Raw genomic sequence first — 25,726 nt, forward strand, 5'->3', positions numbered from 1 at the left:
CTTTACTTAGCCCAGAACATCCCAGGAAGCCAAACCATTAAAGTAAAATGCCTGTGTTTGGTGAGGGGCCCCTGCAGGCGTCAAGCAGGTGCTGCATATCATTGGCTTCAGATGGAGAAGCAGAGATAATAGAATGGAGCCTGGTGCCAGTGGACCTCCTGTTGAGTGATCAGAAGGGGAATTTGATTTGGTCCCTCCTCCGTCCCTCCTGGCTGGTCTTTAGTCAGAATGAACTAGCCACATCTGTTTCAGCCACAGCAGTAAAGGAAGTAAAGGTTCCCATGGAGAATAAGCCCTGACATCCATAGTTAGAGCTGCCCTGGACCCATAGTTTTAACTGAAAAGGGCCAAACACATGGAATCTGTCCAGTTTATGAACTGGGCTAAAATTAGTTCTCTTATCCTTAATCTGGAATAGGGTTGTCCAAGAACAGTAGTACAGTGGATAAAAATAGCCCAGGGTGAACAAACCCATTATAAGGCTTTTCCTTATATTTTTCCATGTATATGTATCTTACCCTAATTGAACATGTGAAGCTTGCAGTTTTGTATCTGCCTAGGACATGAATGTTATTACAGTTAATAGTTATTCTCTTATGTGTATAATTTCCCATTTTATCGAACTAATACTGAGTTTGGGTCTTGACATACTCAATGTGCAAAATGTCTCATGTCAATAATTATCAGGTCTTAGGGTTACTATTCATCGTCGACTCTATCCAGCTGTCTAATCCATGACTATACTATGGGGGAACCTCTCTCCCTGCCACCTCCAAGGCCTCTTTCTCAGAGCTATGGAGCGCCCTCTGAAAGTTGGTTCCTGTACGTCAGCAGCCTTGGCTGCCTCCGTAGGTTTCTAGAGTTGAGTCTCCGTAGGTGTGTTTTAGTGCGTCTCTTCTTGCTCCACCTCCAGCCCAGGTGCCCAGCAGCCTCTGGACCACTCGAGGAATCTGGGATCCTGGCTGTAGACTTGTGCCAGGAGAAATCTCTCCTTTTTTCTCTTGCTTTCTCCTTCTCTTTAAAGGTACTTTATCTCTCCCCACTCCTTTCTTCCCTCCTCAGTCTAGTTAAATTCTCTAAGCTTTCACAAAATGCTGAGAAGTTATGATCATCAAGGGGTTAGCATCCCTCTAAGCACTGAGGAAGAAGGACTACAGATAACAAAGTTGTTGTGCTATGTCCATTTGTACGTAATTTCCAGAGTGTATTTATTTGCTCAATGCTTAATGATTGATTTGCACTTTGAATGTTTCACCAGGCCTTTCCAGTTAGTTTGCTTGGGCCAAGGCACTTTGCTAAAATTTCAGCTTGAACCCCTTTCTTTAGGTATAGAAAGAGTATGTTTGTGTGTGTGTGTGTGTGTGTGTGTGTGTGTGTGTGTATGTGTTCTAGTCTTAGGTGGAAACTTTTGTGTATAAATAGATGTGCAGACTTTTGCATACTTACCTCCCTTATTCTGTTTCTATGATAAAAATATGAAATATTTTAGTTCTGCGTTTTTGTGGTTGCTTAGTATTATTAACACTGTTACTGTTTCCTCTTTCACTACAGTGTGCTCCTAAGGAGTACAAGTAGTTATTTATTGCCAACTAAGGTTCCAGTGGTATGGCCCCCGACTACCTCCTCTCTTCATTCTCCCATGCTACTCTACCATTTTCCCCACCGCGCACTGTTTTTGATACACTGGCCTTGCTTTTCAAGCAAATCCCATTTCTCCCAATCCAAAGACTTCGCAACTGCTGTTCTCCTTAGAATGCTCTTCCTCTAGGCCTGCATGGCTTGCTACCTCGCTTAGTTGTTTGACACTTCCTTCCTTTGGTTTCTCGAGCTTCACCAATGTTGTTAAAATCACACAATGAAATCTCTGCCCCCACTTTCTTTTTCCCTCCTCCTCCTCCTTAAAGGCACTTTAAGTCTCTGCACTCTTCTCTCTCCAGTCTAGTTAAATTTCCTAAGTTTTCATAAAAAGCTGGAAAGAGATAATCATCAAGGCTTTGCTTTTAAGGGCTTTGCTTCTCTCTTAGAATTGAGTTAGCTTGAATCAGTTTCTGTGCCTGCAACCAGAAGACAATGAATAGTGAGTTGAATTCTTTCAGGAGCTTTCTCTGTTTTTCTATTGATACCTCTATATATTTTTAAGGCAATGTCACTTTGTTTTGTTTACAAATATATTGAATATCTGTCAAGATTACTATTTTGTTATTTCTCTTTGTGAATTTCCTTGTCTATTTTGCTTGTTCTTTCAGATGAAATTGATTATTTTATTAATGTTGCCAAAAATTGTAAGTAAAATTAGCAATTACAGGAATAAATTTTTTTTTTGAAAAAGTGTTTTCACTATGTTGTCTTTTCACCAACAACATGGCATATTTTTTAGTTTTATCTATATTCTTATTGCACTGGCCAGGATTTCTAAACAGTGTGGGCTCTCTTCTTCCTTTTTTTTTTTTTTTCCTTCAGGTTTCAGCACAGTTTTATTGGGATTGTTCTTGGTCTTAATGAGAAAGTCTTTACCATCAAAGGTAATGAGTATATTTCTTAATGAATTTCTATTTCTATCTTTAGAATTTAAAGAGAATTGTTGAATTTTATTGGGTGGTTTACAGTATTTGTTGAGTCAATCATTTACTTTTTTTTTTAAACCCTAGGTTTTGCTGGACTGTATTCACAACTTCTCTACTAGAAACTATCCTTTCCTGAAACAAAAATAATTCCATTTGGGATTGAATATTACCCTCTCTACTCAGAGTCTCATTCCATTTCTTATTTCTAGTATTAGGATATAGTCCTCTTCCCCTCATTAGATTTGCCACAGTTTTATCAATGTTTCTAATTTACTTTCCCAAGCAATCCTTGCTTTATTCCCCAACTAGTTTTGTTTTTGTTGTTCTCTATTTTTGTCTCAGTTCATTTTCTACCTTCTACTTTCTTTAGGATTATTCTTTTTTATTTTAAAAGCTTAATTTTTTTTTCTTTAATAAAGAATTTAGGACTTTGCCTACCTTTATGCACAGTTTTGTCTGAATCCCAAATATTTTGATGCATGTATTTTTTATTACAATTTTCATTCTCTGTACTTTTTTTGGTAAGTTAATTCCAAGGATTTCAGGATTTGCAGGCTGAATGTTTTAGTCTTAATTTATAGTTGACCAAGAATTAAATTTTCCTTGAAGCTTTGAGGGTGGGTATGTGTGTGTACATTCACATGTCTGTATACACATCCTTTTCAGATTACTACATAGGCTGTTTTAAAAATTGTATAGTAAAAACATGAAATGTTTCAATTCTAGAAATCTATTCCCCCTAAATGAATGTAATTTAAAAGGTGAAGGTATGAAAACATTCACTTGAGAGTAATTCCTACTAACAAAACTTGGAAATGTTAAAAATTATTCTTAACACTTATTAAAGATGGTAAGAAAAACTTTATTCAAGGCAGGAATACTACAGCAGGGTTTTGTAATAGAGCTTAACTCTGACTCCAGCAAGGACAAAGGACAGGGAATGGGGTGGGTGTCAGTGGATGGAAACTTACTGGGAGGAAACATCAGGGGTAAGGGTGGATTCTGGCTAAACCAACTTGACAAGATCATTGCTGAGGACAGGCCAGGGTAATAAGATATGAGGGTGAGAGATAAAAGAATTTAATCAGATGTCAAGGGCAGGGGATTTTTCCTAAACTGACTCAGCAGGATTCTTGCTAAAATTGGACTAAACAGGCAGAGCCACTGGATAAAGACATAGCCCAAAGTTTGAAGTGTGTTTAACTATTGCTGCACAACAAATTTCCACAAAACTAACAGCTTCAATATTACCTCACACTGTTCTGAGAGTTGGAAATCCAGGAATAACTCAGCTGGGTGATTCCGGCTTGGGGTTTCATGAGATTGCAATCATCTGAAGGCTTGACTGGGGCTGGTGGATTTTCTTCCAAGACAGCTTACTCACATGGCTGTTGAAACTCCACAGTTTCCTTGCTGGCTGTTGGGAGAAGGCCTGTTCTTCCCTCTGGGCATCTCTACTGGGCTACCTGAGTGTTCTTAAGGCATGACTATGCTGACTTCTAGAGTGAGTGATCCAAGAGAGTGAGCAAGGAGCCTGCAGTATCTTTTATGACCCAGTCTCAGACATTTCACTGTCATTTGCACAATATTCACAATGTTCTATTCATTCGGAGTAAGCCACTAAGTCCAACCCACACATCAAGGGGAAAGTAATTAACCTCCACCTTTGAAGGGAAGAATTTTTGGACATAATTTAAAACCACCAGGGTACACACTTGGCAGCCACAAATTGTATATGTATCTCCTATGTGCACAATGTATTCTTCCAAAGCCTCCAAAAGTTGCATCCATTACGGCATTAACTTGAAGTCTAGAATCTTATCTAAATCAGGTCCAGATGTGGATCAGGGTCCAGTTGTACAGCATCTTAATATTGTTCTTCTAGATCTGGAGATGTGAATGAAAGAGATGAGTTCATCTTCCCAGCTACTTCCACACCCAACATACAGTGGTGGGACAGGCGTAGGTAACCTTTATAGAGGTTACTCCTGTCCAAAAGAGAGGAGGGGAGAGGGGAGTATTCAGGAGTCAATAGCAATTCTGAAATCCCACCAGGTACATGTTGGCAGCTTACTGATTAGGATTCAAAGCCTGAAAACTCTGGGCTTCATTCTCGGAATTCTTGATTCTGCCCTCTGACATGCTTCCCTTTTTATGAAAGGTAGTACATGGTTACAGTGAAAATGTTTTCTTAGCCCGGCCTGCTTCCTGCTTGTAGAGGGCAGAAGTCCGAAGCTGTCTATTTTGTACGCTCTCTGGTCTTTTCAGTCTAAGCTAGGGGCCTTTCTTTAAATGTGTTCTCTTAAAAACTGTGTGTGTCTCCTGTTAATCTTACTGGTGTTCATGCCAAATCACTCCAAAGACACAACCACACATCTCTTCACGATAAGGCCTACTCTATCTTGGTTTTCTGCTGAGATAGCTGAGGGACAACACCCTTAAGCTTTGTAGAAGTCCTGTTTTGTGACAGATGATCTGAGTCACACCCCTAAACTCTGGAAGGCCTTGGCCTGACTAAATGGTCCCGTGAAGTATCACATTCAATCCTTCTGAGGCTTAACAAAGAATTTTAGTCACATTCATCTTTAGACCACCTTTCTTTTCTTTTTCAATTAAAGAATGTTTACTTGAAGTATAATTGATGTGCAATATTTAGACCATGTTTCTTCAGTGCCCCGGATATGATCTTGGCTTGGTACCCATTATTTTAGCATTTTTTGCCATCTTAAGAGACTGGGAAAATTTCAAAACCCGCAAGTTCTGTCTCCTTTTTCGTGTAACAGTCTTTCCCTTAGCTTTTTAATTTCCCTTCATATTGTACTATAGGCAGCAAGAAGAAACCAAGCAACACATCCAGCTGTTTAGCTGCAAGTCTCCTTAGCCAGATCACTCAGTTAGGTACAATTTCTACTTTGAGCTAATGAGGTACCTTTTCTACTTCTCATAAAACTGCAGGTGTAGCATTACTAAACTTTCTGCTGCTACATAACCTGTTTCTCAATTTTCTAATAACATGTTCCTCACTTCCTTTTCAGCCATAGCAGAACCTTCTCAAAGTCCAGCTTAAATTTTTTTTTAAAATAAGTCTTGTGCTAACACTCTCCTCAAAGTCCTTCCAATTTTGTTCACTGCCCAGTTCCAAAGCCACTCTCATATTTCAGTCCAAGATCAAGGTGCCAGCAGATTTGGTTCTTGGTGAGGGCACTTCTTAGCTTACAGATGGCTGCCTCACATGGCAGAGAGAGGGAGAGAGAGCTCTAGTCTCTTTCTCTTCTTATAATTACAGTAATCCCATCATAGAAACTCTACCGTCATCTAAACCTAATTATTTACCAGAGGACCCATCTCCAGATACCATCACATTAGGGGTTAGGGTTCAAAATGGGAACCCTATCTTGATAGAAGGAAACCTCTAACTTGTCTTTGTATTTACATCCTCCTAGACCAACCTAATACTGTGTGTCACCCAGGATTGGCCCTTAGTAAATGGTTGAGTGAATGAGTTGATGTGTGGTCAGATGGGTAGATGGGTGAAGGTCTGAACCCAAGATATATATCTGTGAAATGAGAGTTTTAGATTAAATAATTATGAATTTCCCCCTAATACTTTGTGGTTAAAAAATTTAAAGATACGGGCTTCATGTAATAATGAGATAAAATTGGAAAGTGAAAAAGAATGAGGCAGACAAGCAAATAAATCAGAGGTATCTTGAAAATTTGGCAAAATGTCAGAATAAGAGTAGAGTACAATGTTTGGATGATAATCATTTCTTCTGTTCTTAAAGTTTTCTTTGTTATAACAATTTAACTCTCACCTATAGTTTTCTTTAATCTTTGATAGAACTTTGGGTAATAATACATGTTTGTAACCTGTAACATTTAAATTTTATTCAATATTTTAGTTATACTGTGCATACAGTAAGCACTTCCATACCTATCTATTTAAAAAGTTTATACTGATACCTCCTGTTTAATTCCAACCCTCCTAAATTCAGTCTAGGCTACTTTTCCATATTATTTCTCCCTTCTTTTTTAGTGAAACACTACCTCCTATGAACTACAATATATTTTGCCCACTTGCTCAATTCTGGAAACATATTACATGGATTCAGAATTGTCAACTCACACTACTTATGTAACCAAAACTGCTACTAGCACAGCCATCAGTAGCACTCAGCCTTATCCTTATGCTGGGCCCCCGAGAGGGTGAGCGCAGCTTTGTTTCCAAGGAGGGAGCCTGCGCACTGGGTGGGAGCCTGTGTTTGTTGTTTGTGTCATAAATCAGTGTTCAGGGAACTTGGCCAGGTTTCCGCTAGCACCGGGATGGATAGTGACCACTGGGAAGGGGACCACGCCAGTGCTGGAGCCACAGGTCAGAGTGACTAGGGGCTCCTTCAAGACAATGTGAGTGGTGATGGGAGATAGTGGGGAAAGAGTGCTCACCTGTTCATTCAATGAAAAATACTGTTTTAATTCCTTTGATTTTTTCCCCCTCCCACTTGTAGCTTGCCTTTTGCGTTCTAACTGGTATCTTTTGATGAGCAGAAGCTTTTACTTTTTATGAAGTCCAGTTTATTTTTCCCTTGTATCCTTGGTATCTTTGTGCCTTTTCTATGCCAAAGTTAGGAAAATATTCTTTTATTACTATTTTATTATTCTCCTATTGTGTTTTTCTCTAGAACTTTTATTGTTTTGGTTTCACATTTGATTCTATAATCCATCTTGAATTAATTTTTGTCTGTCGTGGGAGGTAGGGAGTCCGAGTTTCTCCCCCACTTCAGTTGTTCTAAAACCATTTATTAAAAACACTTTTCCCCCATTGATTTTCATTGGTACCTTAATTGAAAATCAAGTAACTGTATAGGTGTTGGTTTGTTTATTTTTCCAGCTTTATTGAGATATAATTGACAAATACAATTATGTATATTTAGAATGTACAGCATTCATGATGACTGGCTGTATGTATACACTGTGAAATGATTACCAAAATTAAGCTCATTAACACATCCATCATCTCACATAGTGTCCTGTGTGTGTGTGTGTGTGTGTGTGTGTGTGGTGAGAATGCTTAAGGCCTACTCTCTTAGAAAATCTAAAAGTGTTAGTTTATTTTTGAACTCTTTATTATATGCCACTAATTTGTTTTTCTATCCTTACACCAATACCACGTGGTCTTAATTATTGTAGCTTTATAGAAAGTTTCAAGATTACTAGGGCTATTTTACATGCATTACATTTCCATGTAACTTTAAAATCATTTAATAATTTCTGCCAACCCACTGGAATTTTAATTGGGGTTGGTTTTAATGTCTATGCCAATATACATATGTATTGGATATGTGTATTTCTGTGTGAACAATAGGCATGTGTTAGGGCATACGTCCTTGACGTGTACAAGCTCTGAAAATGAACACTTTTCTATGTTTCAGTAAAAACTTCATGAATCATGAAGTTCATGGAAGCGTAAAGGAGGGAAGAATAAAAAGACGTATTTGCAGCAACCTGGGCCTAAATTGGTAAATGATACATGCGGAGGGGGGTGCTGGGGGTTGGGCACTGGAAGTGGAAGTGGAAAGGATGGAGAGCTTGCTTCAGTGCTTAGTGTTTGACTGCAGGTGAGCTGTCCAGAAAGGGGCCACAGCCCCCCGAAGGCTTGGATGAGGCAGCCTTGGTCCCTTACCACGTGGGCCTCTCCGTGGGGTTGTATCAGGCTCCCCGGGACCAGCAATCGGAGAGAAAGCAAGAGAGACAGGCCAAGACCGGCCACTGTCATTGTGTAAGCTGGTATCAGAGCTGACCTCCCTTCACTTCTGTGCCCTACTTGCTAGAATCCAGTTGTTATACAAATGGGTTGAAGATAGCCTCTGTCTTTCAGCCCCTATGTTGTTTATTTCTTCACAGCAGCCTGTGGCCGTGAGCATAAGCCTTCGTGCACCAGAATCAAATTTTCACACTTCCATTTGCTCTAAATATACACCAAATAGGCATATACTTAGCCATTTAGAGCCTGCCTGCTCTGCCTACCCCATGAAACTACACTTAATGTTTGCTAGTTTGCTAGCCTTAGGGGAGAAAAGTCCTTGACCTATAAAGGACACCAAACAGCTATTCTTTGCAGCTGTCTGACCCAGAGATCCCTGGCTGTCCTGCTCAGTGACACATCCTAGAGGCGTAAGCCCCTCTCTGATTCCCTTCCCACCTGGGAGTTCTTTGTCCTTTTCTGGTTTTGGCAATGCACCACTGTTCCTGGAAGGTTCACCTTTCTAAATGTCACCCAAACAAACAGCTCTTGGGTGTGCTACTGCCATCTCATAACCATACTTTTTGTCTTTTTCCTCAGCCAGCCTGAAATTTCGCTCACTAGCCCTGTCACTTGGTACAGGCCCACTCAAGGGAGAGGATCTCACAGGATGGGAATATCAGGAAGTGGGGGTCACTGGGGCCATCTGAGTGGATGCCCCCCACAGCCAGCCCTCTGGCTCTCACAGATTCATGTCCCTCTCTCACGCCAGACACATTTCTTGTGTTCAGCTTTGCGCTCAGCAGAGGGTGAGTCCAGGGATTTATGTTTCACTTCCCCACCTGCATCTGTTGCTCTGGAAATGTTTGCTGAACCACAGAAGACAGTAATAGCCTCTGCCAGCCAGAGACGACACACTGCTCACTCCCTATCTGGAGCACATGCTTGCCCCCCAGCGCAGCTCCTGGAAGTGCGTGGTCCTCCCTGAGCAGCTGTGCAGGGATCACAGGTCAGCCCCACTACATGCCCTACAGGAGAAATATGGAAAATGAAAACTGAAAAAATTCTAACACATAATTTCTAGGTTTTGAAAAGAAGAAATAAAATGTATACTTTTGTAGGCAGATACAACTTGCCTCTATTAAAGGAAATAAGTAAACTGATTTCTTAAGAAAAAATAGAAAAATTTTCTATACACCCTAGGAAAACAAAATATATATATATTCATGGAAAATATCTAAGAAGCTTTCAGAGATCAAATGGTTCTGAATGATTGGCTTCATGTATTTTTTTTACAAGACATTGCAAAGAGGTCAAAATTCCTCGTTCTTTGATAAGTCAGTTATAATAATTATATGTATACCTGATAAATAAAATATGTAAGAGGGAAAGTTACAAACCACTATCACTAAAAGTTGATCCAAATATTCTAAACAGTAAAAAAAAATTACAATCCAGATTAAGAAATCAATAGCCTTACCAATTGTCAATTTTCCAATGTGTAAGTTGCGTTGCATAGTAAGAAATTTTAAATTTAACATCAATAATAGCAAAAACCACATAAAAATTGAAGTAGACACATTTGTAATACACTCACTCTTTCACACAAACATAACGTCACACAGGTTCCACGGGGAGGACTCTGCCCACGAACTGTGTCTCCTCTGCACAGACTCCCAGGAGCCCTCATCCTCCTTGAAACACACGCTGACTCCTCATCTCTTAACAGCCCCTCCCCGATCCAGGTTTGGCAAAGACTCCAGGAGGACGGGGAGGAGGTGACCCCCATCTGCACCGTGTGATGAAGGAGCAGGACCAGGAGCTCCCAGGTGATGGGGCCTCACAGGGAGGATGGTCACAAGTCAGTAAGGACAAACAAGATGTCGTTCAACTCCCTTCCTTTGATGGGTGAGTTTTGGGAATTGAGGTCACATGGATGAGACTCAGAATTGTCCCCCTGGGAGGGACAAGGAGGAACAGGCTGCTGGGACCCAACAGTGACCTGTGAGCAGAGACCCTGCCTAGCCCAGAGAGGACACACTGCTGAGCCTCCATCACAAACACAAGCCCCAGCGCCCCAGCCCTGGGGAGTCTGGTGTATCAGACTGCCAGGGATGTCCTCTCACCCTGGGGAGATCCGCAGCGCCTCCTGCTGACCCCAGAACAAACTACAGCTCTCAGTGGAAGTGATGCTGGGGGCAGTGGAACTGATCAGTCCACGAACATCCATGGGCTAAGGCCCATAGATTGATTGTGATATTTATAGACCTGCCACCCATTCTCTGGAGGAGGTAGACGAGGAGGGAGTGAATGATGGATCAACCACATGGTGAAGCCTCCATCAAATCCCTGGAGCAGGGAGTCTGGGGAGTCTCCCTGTTGGCAAGCATATCCGCCCAGGGAGGTGCCATACCCCAGCTCCATGGGGACAGAAGCCCCTGGTCTCACAAGCCTCCCCGAAGTCCACCTCTTCCTCCCCTCCTATGCCTGCTCACCTGGATCCTTTATCACATCCTTTAATAATCAGGTAACCTAGTGTCTCCTGAGTTCTGGGAGATAAGCTCTCCAATGAATGGAGGCCCAGGAGGGGGTCATGGAACATCTGGTTTGAAGCCAAATCGGAAAGAAAGGGTGGGCCACCTGGAGACCTGCTACCTGAGCTGGGTGTCTGAAGCGGGAGGAGTCTTCACCTGTGGGAACTGACACCGCCCCAGGCAGAGGGTGTTAGAATTGACTTCACTTGTAGGACATCAGCTGTTGTCACAAGAATTGTTTGTTGGGGAAAATCCCCCGCATTTGGTGACCAGAAGTGTTGGAAGTGCAGTGTCTCTGTGAGAAGTAAGGGAGACACAACAGGATGGAATCACCCTGGTTTTCTTTAGAAAGTTTTTATTCCTGTCAATTTACTCCAGACCCTGAGGGAGGAGCGAGTGGGCTCTGTCCTCCCCTGTGTGTGGTCTTGGGACCCCTGTGCCGCCTTCCCTGTGTTGCCCTTTCCTCCCCCAGGTCAGCTGCCACCACAAAGGAGTCTCCCCTGCAGGGACGCCACCGAGCATCTCTGTGACAGAGGCTCAGAGCCATGGTTTGTGGGCCCAAGGGTTCTTGTCTCACTTCCTTGTCATCTGAGATACTGTGAGAAATGATAGCAGCCCCACTGCCATGATACTCAGCACAGTAATAGTCAGCCTCGTCCTCGGGCTGCAGCCCAGAGAGGAGCAGAAGCCCTGCATTGGCCGAGGCATCTTTGGATCCAGAGAAGCGGCTCGGGACCCCGGAGTCCTGGTGCTTAATTGAGTCTGAGTAGTAGTCCAGGAGGTACCGGGGAGGGCTCCCTGCCTTCTGCGGTACCAGCTTATAATATAGCTGCCAACACTGTTCCCGCTGCTCAGGGTGCAGATGAGTCTGGCTGATGATCCCGGTGATGCAGAAAGGGAGGGCGGCTGAGTCACCACATGCTGGGAGAGGGACCCTGCAAACACAGGCACATGGGGTAAATGGGGCAGGACCTGCAGGAAACATTCCCAGAGTCTGAGCCACAGGGGCTGCAGCAGGCGGGGACCTGAGACCCGGTCCCCAAGGCCCGTCCCTACCTGTGCAGTGAGAGAGGAGCAGGAGCAGGAAAGGAGTCCAGGCCATGGTGCTTACAGCCCCCTGGTCCCCATGTTGGGGCTGGGCTGTCCCCCGCCTCCTTTTCTTCCCAGGCTCTGCCAGAGGAGGGGCGGCCCATGCAAATGGGTTTCCCCCCAGACACTGCCCAGCCCCTCACTGAGCCCTGGTGCTGGAGCTCAGCTCACAGCCCAGATTCAGTGGGATGGAGGGTGGCATCCCCCTTGGGAGACCCTGGGAAGAGGCACCTGCTGAGACCACAGGGGTCCCTGCTGAGGGGACTCTGCCAGCCAGAGAGGACACACTGCTGAGTCCCCATCAGGAGCTCAGGCCCCGCCCCCAGGCCCAGCTCCAGGGAGTGAGTGCTCCTCCCTGAGCAGCTGTGCAGGGACCACAGGGCAGCCTCACAGCGCCCCTTGCTGGTCAAATGTGGAAAATAAAAAATGAGAAAAACCTAACAATTTCTGCTTTTAATAAAAGGAAATGAATACATACATTCCTTGGAAGATAAAACTTGGCTCTAATAGACTAAATAAGAAAACAGTGATTTCTTAAAAAAATTTATTATATAATTATACTATAGGAAAACATAATATATATTTTTTCCACGAGGAATATCTAAAAAACCTTCAGAGATCAAATAAATGGCTCCAAACAAATGGCTTTGTATATTTTTTATAAAATACTGAACAAGATATAAAATTTCCTAGTTCTTTGTGATAGCAGTTAAAACAGTTACAAATACACCTGATAAATAAGATATTAAAGAGGGAAAACTACAAACCACTGTCATTAAATATTGATTAAAATATTCTAAATGACTTATTAACAGTGAAATTCCACTGCCAGATTAATAAAGTAATAGTGTTACCAACTGTCAGTTTTCCAATATTCAACTTATATTTCATATTAAGAATTTTTAAATTTAACACCATAATAGCAAAAACCACATAAAAATAGAAGCAGACACATTTTTAATATTCTAACATGCACTTTCACACACACACACACAACATCACATGGGTTCCATGGGGAGAACTCTGCCCACGAGCTGTGTCTCCTCTGCACAGGCTCTCCCAGGAGCCCTCGTCCTCCTTGAAACACATGCTGACTCCTCACCTTCTATCAGCACCTCCGTGACCCGGGTTTGGCAAAGATTCCTTAGAGAATGGGGAGGAGGTGACCCCCATCTGCACCATGTGCTGAGGGAGCAGGACCAGGAGCTCCCAGGTGATGGGGCCTCACAGGGAGGATGGTCACACATCGGTGAGGACAGTCTGCCCAGTCTGAGTGGTTGACCAGCTGTCTGCCCCAACATCCCCTCTGGGATTCTGCATTATGCCCCCTGCTGACCACAGGGTCTCCTCCTCCAGCCCCTGGGAAGTCCCCTGACCCCATGGCAAGTGTTTGATTTTACAGCAGTCTTTCTGATGTGACCCCAGAAGAGGGGGGACAGGGACTTCCTGGTTCCTGGGTCCCCATTCCTCGTATCTGCTGCACTATGCTGGTGTCTTCCTTTACGTGGCTTCCAACCTTGTTGATCTAGCAGAGTTTCTTTGTTTCTCCCACAAGAGTTTGTCCCGACACTTACTGAGCCCATCCTAATGCCTTCCAGTCCCCACAGGACTTGATGGGGTCAGTGTGGACCCATCGCCTGGACCCTGACCAGGGGGGAATACAGATCCCTGAGGCCAGGGATCCAGTCTGGAGCCGAGTCTCTGGCCATCTCTTCCTGTCCCATCTTGTCTGTCCTTTTTCTCATCAAGACCTGACAGGTGCAGCCACATGGGTGTGATCAGTCCTGGCTGCATAAAGGAACCTTCTGGGAAGACGTCAACACAAAGTTGTCAGTAGCCCATCCCTGAGGTGCCCACCAGTCGATCAGGAGACGATGTGACCCTGTGCTTTCCAAAGCCGTGGGTTCTAGCATGTGGGAAGCGCTGAGAACACGTGTCCCAGCTTCTTCCTTCCAGTCTGCTCTTCCAGTTCCTTGACACTTAACAGGAGTAGGTAAATGTTCCATTGAATGTGAGATGAGCGCCCCCTAGAGACACACTTCTGGGACAACTGACGCTCGGTCATCTATCAAGAGCCAGTCTTTTCCTTGATGGTCTCTGATCTCAATAACCCTGCATTAGCAGAATGTGGTCATCACGTCATCTCAGGGGACTGCAGCTCAGCCCCGCCCCACGCGGCTCCTAAATCTGACACTCCTTCCCGACCGCTTTCTATACTTACTCCTACCCCCGAAACACCTGGCCCCTGACTGTGCGCCTTCCCCTCACCTGCTCCCCTGTCATCCCCGACGCCACAGTTCAACCCTTGTGTCCAGTTCACATCCCCACGTGGTCCCTTCCCTCACTCTCACCTCCTCCTCCCTCACCTTCTGTGTGGAACCCACACATCATCAATTTCTGTTTCTTCCTCGTACCCCGTCCAATGGCTCCCATGTCCACCCGCCAAGCCCACCTCTTCCTCCTCAGTCACGTGTGATGTATTGACGAGGTCACAGGCATCCCTATGTCCTTCAATCTGTATCCAAGCGCTGGAACCTACCGGGAACCTGGTAGTGTTCACTCAAGGGTGTGGATGGACGGACCTCTGTACAGTCCTTCCCAATCAGGCACATCTGGACTTCTTGTACCTGATTCTGACCCAACGTGGGCTCGGTCACCAGTGCAGTCATCCAGGGCTATCCAGGAAGTCTTGTTCACTTTGAGAACAGCAGACAAGGTTCTGCTGACAAGGACTGGGTTTAGGGGCAGAATTTGAGAGGTGAGGACACATGCTCTAGACAAAGTAACTTCATGTGGATTTAAGACTCCACGTTCAAGAAAAACAAAGAAAGGATGCAGCTGTGTTGGCTGAGCAATGGGGGCTGCCCAGGGAGCCCCATGGCTAGGGGACAGTAGGTTTTTGTCTCACTTCCCTGCCGGCCTGGAGCACTGTGCCAGCACTGAGGCTGCTGTCATAACATCCACAGTAGTAATCAGCCTCGTCCTCAGCCTGGAGCCCAGTGATGGTCAGGAAGGCCAAGCTGCCAGACTTGGAGCCAGAGAAGCGGTTGGGGACCCTTGAGGCTCGATTGTTAGCATTGTAGATCAGAAGTTTGGGTACCGTTCCTGGGAGCTGTTGGTACCAGCTCAAATAATAACCACCCCCGATGTTGCTGCTGCTTCCTGTGCAGGTGATGGTGACCGTCTGGCCCGGGGATCCAGACATGGAGGACAGCTGAGTCAGCACAGACTGGGCCCAGGACCCTGCAAGGGGGAGAGACAGAGGTGCTGCTTCTGGGTTCCAGACACAAGAGGAGGACCCAGAGCATAGGTGTCCTGCCAGGGCCTCTTCCCCTGTCCCTCATCCAGTCACCTGTACAGTGAGCCAGCAGGGTGAGGAGGAGAGGGGACCAGGCCATGGTGGGGATGGTCACTGGGTCCTTGTTTCCTGTAGCCCCACAGCTGAGCAGAGTGTCCCCAGGTCTCTCCTCTAATCCATATTCTGGGAGAGGGAGGGGCCAGTCATGCAAATCACACCCACAAGCTCTCTGGTCCCTCCCTGGCCCAGGGTTAGGTCCCAGGGGTTGGGCAGGGTCAGGGCTGTGTGGGGCCCAGGCTTGGGGGGTGTTCCATCTGGGAGCCTTGAGCAGAGGGCACCAGGCAGGTCCAGGGGGTGGTCCTAGCTTCCATCCTCTAATGATGTGTATCTTCCACCTGAGCCCAGCACATAGCAGGTGTCCAGTAAATGGTGCAGACTGATCAACTCCTGAGTACTCAGCAGCCATCTTGGTTTGAGACAGACCTGGGATCTGCATGTGTCCCAGTTCTGTCCTGACCCATCATGGAATCTCCCTGCCTCTGACATCTAGGAAACCCTTCTGGATGGGGACAATCAGATAATGTGTTGTTACCAGGACAGGCTTTGGGGGCACAAATTGAGATGCTGGGGCAACACGTTCTCAACCTTGTTCCCAGGAGTGGGTGTGTGATCCTCGATTTTGGTCACATAAACAATCAAGACCACACACTTGTAAGGTCGCTGTCCAAGTGTGCAGGTGTCAATAGAAAATTTTCAGTGGTAGCTTTGCCCAGAACCCTGCCTTCTCAGGACCTGTACAACAGTGCCCCCTACTGGTCTCTGATCCAGGGCCCCCCAGCCCCTCTGTCACCATCCAGCACTCCTGGAGGGCAGCCTAGTTTTGCACAAGCATCTTTGTCATCTTACTCCCCACATGAGTAGACGGAGGAGGCTCCTCCGTTGGGTTTGGGACTGAGACATTAACTGTCTAGATCATTTCTAGACAATGAATGCCCTCCTGGTGCTAAAGCTGGGAAGTATTGCGCAGTCCTTCTCTTGCTTGTGTTTCAAGATCACCTGGCATCTTGTCTGATCCTTCCATGTGCCTGGGTCAGTGCAAATACAGGGCCATCATGAACCACATTCAAGGGGGAGGGTACAGCTCAGTGGTAGAGTGCGTGCTTAGGGTGCATGACGTCATGGGTTGAATCCTCAGTACCTCCACTGAAAATAAGCAAATAAACTAATTACTTCCAAAGAGAAACTTTCAAAAATAACTAAAATAAACCAAGTTCATAATGTAACAGTCTACAGTGTACCTCCTGGTTCATATGGACAAAAATTCCATATGTGTTACCCTGACAGGCCGACACTTTATTGTTGGTGGTGGTCTTGTTGTGAGGGACTCCTGTTAGATCCCCACCCCCAGGGCCTGATTTCAGGCATCTGATGGCTCTCTTGGCCCCTAGAACACAATGTAGTAGAGACACAGTGTCCTCCCATCCTGCACCTCAGGCTCCATTTGCCCTTTAATTGTTCAGCTGAGGATTCATTCTTTCCTCTTCTGAATCTGGGATGGGTTCATGATTTTGTTTTTCCATTTTGGTATAATTTTTCAATTGCTTTCAGTTTAAGGATTGAGGGTGAGTCATTATTATAATCACCTGTAATTAATGACTGACTTAGTTAATTACGTGGAGGTGCTCCCTCGTCTTCTGACCCTAGTGGCCTTCACAGCTGTTACCCATCCCCCTGGGAACCTTACGTTCATTCAGTAAAGTCCCCCATAAATTGGCATGGAAGACAGAAGAAAAAGTTCTAGAAACGTTCCTGTAATGTTGAGGTTCTGTGTGATAATGAGGGTTGGATCATAGGCTCTAGACTCCAACGAAATGAGATCCATTCAAATAACCTCTCAATAAAAGCAGAACAAAACAGAAACCAGAGTGGGAGACAGCTAGACTGATGGAGGTAAACTCGGGAGAGGAGCTGGTCCCCCATGGGAAGGGAGGGTCTCCTGCACCTTGGCGAACAGGAGCTCCTCCCTCCTGGACAGGGATTCTGCTTCGTGAAGGTCTCAGAGCCCAGGGCTCACCAGCAGAGCCTGGGCCAGGCTCATGGGACACGTGGGGACTGGCCAGAGCAGGACTGGGTGCCCTGGGTCCCACGGGCGGGACTTGTCTCCTCCTTGTCCTCCCCAGCCAGCACGAGGGGGGCTACTCTAGATACTGGTGACAAATGGTTTGTCCCTGGAAGACCAGTAAGAGAGGAGGATAATTTCAGCCCATTCAGGATGATACTGACTCCAGAACATCTCTCTCTCTGGTTCTTGTAGCTGAAGTGATGGCAGATTCCAAAACCACAGCTGGTGTTGCCCACAGCAGGGGCAGGGACTGAGGGGTCACACTGGGGAGAGTGGGGGGCAGATGCCCATCTCCCATCCCGGGGACTGGAGTCCCAGCACATCCAGGCTGTGCTCAGCTGTGTGACAGTGGTCATCACCCTCCCACTCAGCAGGAGCCCTGCAGGGGTCAAGGAGGCTCTGCCATCAGAAAAAGTCAGGAGGATTTTATTTGTCAGATTTATCCTTACCTATTTCTTAGTTTGAAGCCATTAATTGGTATTTTTACATTTTATTGTCAATTTCTGATGGTTAATTGCCAGCATGTATTTTACTGCTCACTTCCGCATATTGATTTTGGATCTCAGACCTCAGACTGAAGCTTTTAGACAAGAAGCATCCTGGGGTCACCCTTAGACGCTAAGATGGGAGGAGCCAGGACCCACCACTGTCTACCACTTATAACATCTCCACGGGGAGGTTTTTATCTCAGAGCAAGTCCTGTCTGCCTGTGGAAACACGAGCAGGCTGACATACAACAGCAATGCTCATTCTCAGATGTGAGATGAGGAAGAGGCTGTGACAGGGTCAGATTTGCTGTTCAGAGGAAACTCAGGTGTTTCCTGAAGATGTGACAACAGAAAGTGACCCTGAGTGAGACCTGGTCCCAGGCAGAGCAGCAGTGACGGCCCAGCAGGGAGAGCACAGGGGAGGTTTTAGTCTCACTTCCCTGTGGGGCTGGGGCACCATGTGAGCATTACTGCTGCCGTCCCCTGCAGCACAGTAATAGTCAGCCTCGTCCTTGGGCTGCAGCCCAGAGATGAGCAGAAGCCCTGCATTGGCCGAGGCATCTTTGGATCCAGAGAAGCGGCTCGGGACCCTGGAGCCCTGGTGCTTACTGGAGTGTGAGTAGTAGTCCAGGAGGTACCGGGGAGGGCTCCCTGCCTTCTGCTGGTACCAAGTTATGTAGTAGCTGCCAACACTGTTCCCACTGCTCAGGGTGCAGGTGAGTCTGGCTGATGCTCCCAGAGACGCAGAGAGGGAGGGCGGCTGAGTCAGTACAGGCTGGGAGAGGGACCCCGCAAACAGACACAGCAGAGTCAGGAGAAGGGATGGGATGCAGCTGTTTGGGGACCTGAGGCAGAAGGAACCACTTGACTGGGAGCTGCCTGGTCCCCGAGGCCTGTCCTACCTGCACAGAAGGAGAGGAGCACGAGGAGGGCAGGGGTCCTAGCCATGGTGCTCACAGTCCTCCTTAGGCCACGAGCTGGTGCTGGGCTGCCCTAGCCTCTCTTATCCCTCCCCGAGGGCCGCCAAGGAGGAGGAGCTGTCATGCAAATGTGTCCCCACCTGCTGCCACTCCCCCATGTGCACAGACATGGTCTGGGGCCCTTGGACAGGGAGCCTCCCTGGTGACTGTTTTCCCCATGGGTGGCCTTGGGAGGACAGCTGCTGGGACCCGCTGCAGGCCCACGTGCAGGGGACCAGAACAGGCCCAGAGGGGACACGGCTGCCCAACTGACACCGGAAGCTGAGGTCCCCACCCCGAGTCTCCCATAGAGTAGCCCAGCCCTGCCCTGAGCACCTGTCCTGCCTAAACCACCACAGACAGCCTCACGGCGCCCTCTACTGCTCCCCAGGAGAACCTCTCCTTTCTCTCTGGCCTGAAATCTCACCTTCACCTGTTTCCCTGACTCCTGTGTTCCCCACTAGTGAGTCATCCCTACAGGGAACCATGCAGTTGTGACCTGGTGTGACCCTCACTGATTCGGGTCCCGGATCCGTAGGTGATGGGCTATCAGGAGGCATACATGACGTCCTGACCCCGGAGAGCATGTGAACTGCCGCGGAGCTGAGAAAAGGACACAGGGAACAAACAGCAGCAGAGATCTGCCAGTGCGGGGGCTCAGAGGTGGCAGGCTGGCTCAGGGCGCTGCGTGTGACCAGGACCTCCCAGAGGGGACACAGACGCTTACAGAGCAGGGCACGGAAGGAATCTGGGGAGATGCAGGCTTAATTCAATCCCTGCCCCTCTTCCTTCTCTACTCCAGTCCACAACCTACAGCCGTCCTGGTTGTGGAGCAGAGCTGGGATATTGGGACCCTGGTGTCTTAGTGTAGATCCCCTCAGACACCCAACTAATCTTGTAGGGACATAAGCAGGTGCCCGGTAACTGTCACATGGACAGATGCTCAGTGTCCACATGCACCCAGGAACATCTGCATTGACGAAGTGTGGAAAGTCCACTGCCCCCAGAACGAATGCGCTACACAGTGTTTTGAATCTGTTTCTTTTTATATGTTCTCTCAGAATTAAATCTTCAAACGGCATCTGATGAATCACAAGACCCCCTCTCACAGAGGGAACAGAGCACAAGCTTGTTGTACCAGAGTCCGTCCAGCCTAGATCCTTTGTTATCAGGTGAATGGGTCAGAGCAGCTAAAGGACATGTGCTTCTGGAACCAAAACAGCTTCCAGAGTGCTGTGATACCTCCAGGCGGGGCCTGAGGAGGTCAGGGCTCGGACTTTGTTCCCTGAGAGGAAGCACCTGCCTCCACATTCCAGCTACAGCCAGTCAGCCTGGGTGCAGGGCCCGGTCAGAAGGAGCCTGAGTGGGGTTCAGGCTTGGCGGGTTCTGAGTGGACCCACAGCGCCCCCTGGTGACGCTCATGGAATGTTCATGGTGGTGGGAATGATGCAGTAGGGATGGCAGCCCTTTTTTCCTTCCAAGGAAGAATCAACCACTCAATAATCAAATAAGGAAATAAAATAATTATGTGCATTACATGTCTTTGAGCCCCTGCAGAGAGATTTCTTTTTTATTTCCCTCTGTTGTATTTCAGATGTGTGTTTCCATCCACTTTATTCTCCTGGTTCTATTTCTACCTCCGTTGACCTCCTGCTCCATGTTCCCAGTGTCTGTACCTGCTCATCCGGGGCTTTGATTTTGTACCCTACACATATGTCATCACTGAGTCATCTCAGTATTGCTGCCAACGGATACTGTTTTCACACCAATATTTATTTTTCCGGTTGTTGATATGACAAGTGACATTTTTACTGGATCCTGGACTTTGGGGAGGTGACATCAAGAAACTCTGAGTCCCCTTTAGTCTTTGTTGGTCAGGGATCATCCTGCAGCAGAAGGTTGGGGTGTGTTCACTGCCACTGACCCAGCAAAGGGGGGCCCTGACCCCACTGCTCTGTGCTGCTGACTCCATCCTGGGGACCGTGGGGCAGCTGTGGTCAACAGCTCCTTTGCATCCAGGGGGCATGGGGACCAACCACCTGCTGGGCATGCTGACCTCAGGGAGGGAAGCCGGGCTGAGAGGGGCTGCTTTGCTGCAGTGGGCGGGTACTTGGCCCACTGGGCTCCGTGGCCACCAGGACACCAGAAAGGGAGGGGCACTGCAGTGTCCATCCCTGCCCCCAGCTCAGGTTCACTCCTGTTAAGCTAGGTGGGGTCAGGGCTTAGTCCTCACTGGCCCTACAGTCCTAAGTAGGGGGACAGAAGTGCAGACTAGCCTGCCTTGTCTCCCTCGTTCAGTCTCACACTGAGGGATGGGGAGAAAGCCCAGCTCCCCCTGGGCTGCCAGAATCCCGGGTCGAGAACTAGACAGCTGACCACACCGACGGCCCACCTGGCTCAGGCTGGATGACCTGGTGGGATGGAGGCTCCTCACCCTGGACCCCTAGACACTCCCCCAGGGCCGACAGGGCCAGCTCACTTCTGTCAGGGGGGCTGGGAACACAGGTCCCTGCCCAGCAGTGCTGAGACCCCAGCTGAGGGCACAGTGCAGGGAGTTTATTTGTCCAGCCAGAGATCAGCAAGATCAACAGGGAAGGTTGTCCTGCTGGTGCTGGATTCCTGAGTCTCATGGCTGGGGGATGGGATTTGGAGCTGAGCCCAGATCATCATCATAATGTGAGGGGGGACGTCCCTTGGAGAGATGGACACAGCCTGGGGGAGGCTGGAGGAGGCATATGGCCTGGAACCCCTGGGCAGGGAATGGGGGCACGGCGCCCCCTCCCCCTGTGGTGCTGACATTTCACCTTCCCTCTTCCTCTCCTGCCCCTCAGGGCTGAGCCCTCTGAGCTCAGGGGGAGGTTTTGGTAGCACTTCTCCGCGAAGTTACATCACTGTGTCAGGGTCACTACCATGGTACAGAGAACAGTCATAGTTGGCCTCCTCCTTGGGTTGGGCCCCCGTGATGGTGAGGGCGGCTTTGTTCCCAGAAATGGATCCGGAGAAGCGACTGGGGACCCCAGAGTAGCGGCTGCTTGTGCTGTAGATAAGAGCTCGGGGAGCCTGGCCTGGTGTCTGCTGGTACCAACCAGGGTAGTAACTGGTAGTGACAGACCCAGAGCTGAGGTCACAGGTGAGTGTGACCGTCCCTCCTGGAGACACTGACAGGGACGGCTCCTGGGTCACCACAGTCTGAGAATCCACCCCTAAAAGTGACAGAAGAGAGACAGACGTGGTTATGGAGACCAAGATCACGCCGACATCTGTCTGTAGGCGCCCCCCAAAGATGCAGTGTCCCGGCCCCTGACCTGAGCCGTGAGCGAGGAGCCCGAGCAGAAGCACCATCCAGGCCACGGTGGGGATGCACCCGGGACGCGGCTCCTCAGCCTCCTGGGCTGCACTGTGGGGTCCTCGGGCCTTTTCTTGCCTCCTGGACCCACTGGGAGGAGAAGGGCTTCATGCAAATCAGCTTCCTCCCTCTCCCTGCCCAGTGTCACCTGATGTCCCCTGGGGGAGGTCTGGAGGGAGCAGATGTGGGGACGTCACCTTGATCCAGGAAGGCACGGTAATGAGACACTGAGTGATGGGGGTGACCCCTGTCACCAAATGTACTCCCCCCAACCCTGTGACCTCAGTCCTAAATCTCTTCCCAGTAGAGCCTGAGGGCTGAAGGAGGAGATAGTTGGATCCTCTTCCTGGGCCCAGAAATCTATTCCCCCCTAACAGCTACCCCCATCCCTGGGACAGGTCTCCCTTCCTCCGTGAAATCTCCACTTGTCTTTTTCGAAAGAGCTGAGCTGTCCCTCCTCCTCCAGCAGTGATTCCACTGGGAAGTCACAGAGCCCATGTCTCGGGTGGGAGGGGACAGGGGTCTTCCTGGACTCAGTCCTGGACCACAGGTCAGGCCCACAGTGCCTCCTTCTGGTCACAGGGCACAACCTCACCAAGGATGAGAGACCTGAGAGCCCAGCTGGTTGGGCAGCTCACCTGGTCCCTGTCTCCATTCACAGGTCCATGGTCGGCTTCCTTCTGTGGTTCTTTTGTGCTGAGGCGCATCCTATAATGTTTTCATTTCCAAATGGAGCCCTAATCCATGGAAGCTGCAAATCTGTTATATGGAACCATTAATGGATACAGCCCCTTCCCCTGTTTATAAAGTACAGTCTAGAAAAGCTATCTGACCCATGGATGCACCAGTGCAGGTCTCAGTGACAAGGGGACAGTGAGTTTGTTCAAAGGACATGTAGGAACACTGTTGAGTCCCCAAGAGGGGCCCAGGCCCTGCCCCCAGCCCAGATCCTGGGAGTCAGTGGTCCTCCCAAGCAGCTGTGCAGGGACCACAGGGCAGGCACACAGCTCCCCCTGCTGGTCAAATGTGGAAAATGAAAAAAAAACACCTAAGAATTTCTGCTTTTAAGAAAAGGAAATCAAATACATAACTTTCCTTGGAAGATACAAATGGCATTATTAGAGGAAATAAGTAAACAGAGTGATTTTGTAAGAGAAATACAAAATTTTATTCTAGCATTGGACCATAGGAAAATATAATATATATTTTTTCATGAGGAATAGCTAAAAAACATTCAGAGATCAAATGGTCCAAAAAAATGGCTTTGTATATTTTTTATAAAATATTGAACAAGATGTAAAATTTCCTAGTTCTTTGAGCAAGCAGTTAAAACAGTTACAAATACAGCTGATAAATAAGATATTAAAGAGGGGAAACTACAAACGACTGTCATTAAATATTGATACAAATATTCTAAACGAAGTCCTAACAGTGAAATTCCACTGCCAGATTAATAAAGTAATAGTGTTACCAACTGTCAGTTTTCAACTTATATTTCATATTAAGACATTTTAAATTGAACTTTAACATCATAATAGCAAAAACCACATAAAAATTGAAGCAGACACATTTGTAATATGCTAACACACTCTCTTTCACACACACACAACATCACACGGGTTCCACAGTGAAGACTCTGCCAACGAACTTTGTCTCTTCTGGACAGACTCTTCCAGGAGCCCACATTCTCCTTGAAATACACACTGACTCTTCATCTCCTAACAGCCCCTCCCTGACCCGGACTTGGCAAAGACTCCGTGGAGGACAGGGAGGAGGTGACCCTGATCTGCACCATGTGCAGAAGGAGCAGGCCCAGGATCTCCCAGGTGATGGGGCCTCACAGGAAGGACGGTCACAAGTCAGTGAGGACAGTATGCCCAGCTCCCCTGGAGTCTGGGTGGTTGACCAGCTGTCTGCCCCAACATCCCCTCTTGGACTCAACATTGTGCCTGTTGCTGGCCATGGGGCCACCTCCTCCAGCCCCTGGGATGTATCCAGCCCACATGTACAGTGTTCCATTTTACAGCAGTCTTTCTGATGTGACCTCAAGAGAGGGGAGAGATTTCCTGGTTCCTGGGTCCCCATTCCTCGTATCTGCCGCACTGTGCTTGTGTCTTCCTTTATGTGGATTCCACCCTTGTTCATCTAGTTTTTTCTTTGTTTCTTCCACTAGACTTTGTCTTGGCACTTAACAAGCCATCCTAACGCCTGCTTCCGGCACAGCCTTCCAGTCCCCACAGGACATGACGAGGTCATTGTGGACCCATCACATTGACCCTGCCCCTGAGGCTGGGGTCCATTCTGGAGCCGAGTCTCTGCCATCTCAGCCTGACCAGTCCTGTCTGTCCTTTTTCTCATCAAGACCTGACAGGTGCAGCCAAGTGGGTGTGATCAGTCCTGGCTGCATAAAGGAACCTTCTGGGAAGATGTCAACACAAAGAGGTGAGCAGCCCATCCCTGAGGTGTGCACCAGTCGATCAGGAGGAGACGATGTGACCCTGTGCTTTCCAAAGCCGTGGATTCTAGCATGTGGGAAGCGCTGAGAACACGTGTCCTGGCTACTTTGCAGTCTGTTCTTTCAGTTCCTAGACATTTAACAGCAGTAGGTAAATGTTCCATTGAATGTGAGATGCGTGTCCCCTAGAGACACACTTCTAGGATAACTGACACTCGGTCATCTATCAAGAGCCAGTCTTTTTCTTGATGGTCTCTGATCTCAATAACCCTGCATTAGCAGCATGTGGTCATCACGCCATCTCAGGGGACTGCAGCTCAGCCCCGCCCCACGCGGCTCCTAAACCCCAGTTCGGTTCCACTCTTTCCTGACCCGATTCTATACTTACTCCTTCCTCAGAAACGCGTGGCCCCTGACTGTGCGCCTTCCCCTCACCTGCTCCCCCGTCATCCCCGACACCACAGTCTGACCATTGTGTCCAATCCACACCCCCATGTGGTCCCTGCCCTCACTCTCACCTCCTCCTCCCTCACCTTCTGTGCAGAACCCATACATCATCATCTTCTGCTGCTTCCCCGTATCCCATCCAGTGGCTCCCACATGCACCCGCCAAGCCCACCTCTTCCTCCTCAGTCACATGTGATGTATTGATGAGGACACAGGCTGCCCTACGTCATTCATGTAGTACCCAATCACTGGAGCCTACTGGTCACCTGGTAGGGGTTCACTCAAGGGTGTGGATAGATGGACCTCCGTACAGTCCTTCCTAATCAGGCACATCTGGGCTTCGTATCCCTGATTCTGACCCAACATGGGCTCAGTCCTGGCACAGCAGCCCAGGGCTATCCAGGAAGTCCTGTTCACTTTGAGAACAGCAGCCAAGGTTCTGCTGACAAGGACTGGATTTAGGGGCAAAATTTAAGAAGTCAGGACACATTCTGTACATAAAGTCCCATAGGGTTGGTCTAAGACCCACATTTCAGACAAAACAAAGAAAGGACACAGCTGTGTTGGCTGAGCAGCGAGGGCTGAGGGACAGTAGGTTTTTGTCTCACTTCCCTGCTGGCCTGGAGCACTGTGTGACCACTGAGGCTGCTGTCATAACATCCACAGTAATAGTTAGCCTCATCC

The 25,726-nt window shown here is 47.9% G+C and overlaps 1 protein-coding gene across 4 annotated transcripts in view; it reads right to left on the bottom strand.

Annotated features, from left to right (window-relative positions):
* LOC116149951 (immunoglobulin lambda variable 1-40) overlaps positions 1-25,726 on the bottom strand; it is a 269,579-nt gene that overhangs the window by 206,737 nt on the left and 37,116 nt on the right. The window lies entirely within an intron of this gene.

This window comes from Camelus dromedarius, chromosome 31 (genome assembly GCF_036321535.1).
Source record: "Camelus dromedarius isolate mCamDro1 chromosome 31, mCamDro1.pat, whole genome shotgun sequence".
Taxonomy (NCBI): domain Eukaryota; kingdom Metazoa; phylum Chordata; class Mammalia; order Artiodactyla; family Camelidae; genus Camelus; species Camelus dromedarius.